The sequence below is a fragment of the Cicer arietinum genome, chromosome 6, assembly GCF_000331145.2.
Source record: "Cicer arietinum cultivar CDC Frontier isolate Library 1 chromosome 6, Cicar.CDCFrontier_v2.0, whole genome shotgun sequence".
Classification (NCBI taxonomy): Eukaryota; Viridiplantae; Streptophyta; class Magnoliopsida; order Fabales; family Fabaceae; genus Cicer; species Cicer arietinum.
Window position 1 is genome coordinate 31,763,512 of NC_021165.2, and position 2,997 is coordinate 31,766,508.

A 2,997-nucleotide genomic window follows, 5' to 3' on the forward strand; every position below is an offset into this window, starting at 1 on the left:
AACCCAAGAAACAATGTTAATGCAGTGACCACGAGGAGTGGCAAGGTGAGAGAACAAGTACCACCTGAAGCCGAACAGAGTAGAAGTACCTTGACTCCAACTCACCGGGAGGAAATGGTCACACCAATATCGGTTGAAGAGCGCATCGCTATTGAAAAGGAGGAAGAACCCGTGGTACAAAAAGGGGAACCACTGCCAAAACCAGAAATTCGACTTCCATTCCCTCAAAGATTAAGGAGGGAAGAAACTGAAAAGCAATTTGGTAAGTTTCTTGATGTTTTTAAAAAATTACATATTAACATCCCTTTTGCAGAAGCACTGGAGCAGATGCCGACATATGCTAAGTTCATGAAGGATATTCTGTCGAAAAAAAGAAAAATCGGCGGTGAAACAGTTATGCTCACGGAAGAGTGTAGTGCTATACTACAAAGGAAGTTGCCACCGAAGCTCAAGGACCCTGGAAGCTTCTCAATCCCGTGCGCTATTGGAAATAGAACTTTTGGGAAGGCTTTGTGCGATCTTGGGGCTAGTGTAAGTCTTATGCCCCTTTCAATATACAAAAAATTGGGCATTGGAAAAGTCAAGGATACACAACTGATGCTACAGTTTGCGGACCGCTCGATGAAACATCCCTATGGAGTGGTGGAAGATGTATTGGTTAAAGTGGACAAGTTCATTTTTCCAGTAGATTTTGTGGTACTAGATATGGAGGAAGACAACGACATTCCTTTGATTATGGGGAGACCGTTCTTGGCAACAGGGAGAGCTATGATTGATGTAGCAGATGGCACCTTAACCTTGAAAGTAAATGAGGAAACCGTCACTTTTAACATTCTAAAAGCCATGGAACACTCAAAAGAAAGAGAAGGGTGCAATCGAATCGAGATTTTAGATGAGATAGTCAATGAAGAAATAAAGCATCAAACACCCAGCCTGCCATTAGAAAGAGTTTTATGTCTACCCCAAGATGTCGTTCAAGAAAGTGAAGACCCAAAGATGAAGGAGGTGTGGGCCATGTTAGAAGCATCACCATCCTACTCCTCCCGTTTTCCCACTAGGTGGGAGGACTTGAAAGGGAATGAAGACAAATCCGCTGAGAAAAAGACACCACTGATTGAACTCAAGCAGCTGCCTCTTCATTTGAAATATGTATTCCTGGGCGAAAGAAGAAAAAAATCCAGCCATAATCAGTGCAAGCTTAAGCGAGTTACAAGAAGATAAGTTGTTGAGAATTCTGCGGAAGCACAAGGGTGCTATCGGTTGGTCCATTGATGACTTGAAGGGAATAAGTCCGACTTTTTGTATGCACAAAATCCTCATGGAAGACAATCACAAACTGGTAGTACAACCCCAAAGGAGATTGAATCCGGTAATGAAATAAGTAATCAGGAAAGAGGTGGTAAAGCTCCTAGAAGCCGGACTCATATGCCCAATTTCAGATAGCTCCTGGGTGAGTCCCGTCCAAGTGGTACCAAAAAAGGGCGGAACGACTGTCATCACAAATGAAAAGAATGAGTTAATTCCTACTCGGACGGTTACAGGCTGGAGAGTGTGTATTGATTACAGGAGATTGAACAGTGCCACGAGGAAGGATCATTTCCCGCTCCCTTTCATTGATCAGATGCTTGAGCGGTTAGCCGGACATGAGTATTACTACTTCCTAGACGGCTATTCAGGATACAATCAGATAGCTGTAGCACCCGGGGATCTTTTCTTATCGAAAAATGCATTTGGGTTGGTGAAGCGCCCCAGCCACATTTCAAAGGTGCATGATGTCCATATTTTCTGATATGATTGAGAAACATATTGAGGTATTCATGGACGACTTTTCTGTATTTGGCTCATCCTTTGATAACTGTTTGATTAATCTATCTCTTGTATTAGAAAGGTGTGAAAAATCCAACTTGGTCCTAAATTGGGAGAAATGCCATTTTATGGTAAGGGAGGGAATTGTTTTAGGCCACCGAATCTCCCACAAGGGGATCGAGGTAGACAAGGCCAAAGTTGAAGTAATTGAAAAACTTCCCCCCTACCAACGAGAAAGGCATTAGAAGCTTTTTAGGCCATGCTGGATTTTATAGAAGGTTTATAAAAGATTTTTCAAAAATTGCAAAACCACTTACAAACTTACTTGCGAAAGACACACCTTTCGAATTCAATGAGGATTGTTTGCATGCTTTTAACAATTTGAAAAACCAGCTGATAACTGCCCCCATCATCACTGCACCTGACTGGTCACTACCTTTTGAAATCATGTGTGATGCAAGTGACAGTGCTATTGGGGCAGTTCTGGGACAAAGAAAAGACAAGATGTTGCATGTGATCTACTATGCTAGTCATGTTTTAAATCAGGCACAACACAATTATGCTACAACTGAAAAAGAATTATTAGCTGTAGTCTATGCTTTTGATAAATTTCGGTCTTATTTATTAGGATCGAAAGTTATTGTTTACACTGATCATGCTGCCTTGAGGTATTTGTTTACTAAGCAGGAATCAAAACCACGGTTGCTTAGATGGATCCTATTACTACAAGAATTTGACATTGAGATCCGGGATAAAAAGGGGGTCAGAGAACACTGTGGCTGACCACCTATCTCGATTGGAGAAGGTTGTGGAGAATGAGGACACTAGACCGATTCGAGATCAATTTGCTGATGAGCACATCTTTGCCATTACCACGGTACCTTGGTTTGCCGACTTTGCTAATTTCAAGGTGGGGGGTACAATCCCATCTGAGTTCACTCACCAACAACGGAAGAAGTTTATCCACGATGCCAAATTCTATGTATGGGATGAACCCTTTCTGTACAAAAGAGGAGTGGATGGGCTGTTGCGAAGATGTGTGCCCGAGGAGGAACAAGAAAAGGTAATGTGGCACTGCCACGACTCCGAGTATGGGGGTCATTTCAGTGGTGACCGAACTGCAGCAAGAGTTCTACAATCGGGGTTGTTCTGGCCTTCTTTATTCAAAGATACATTCAACTATGTGAAGAA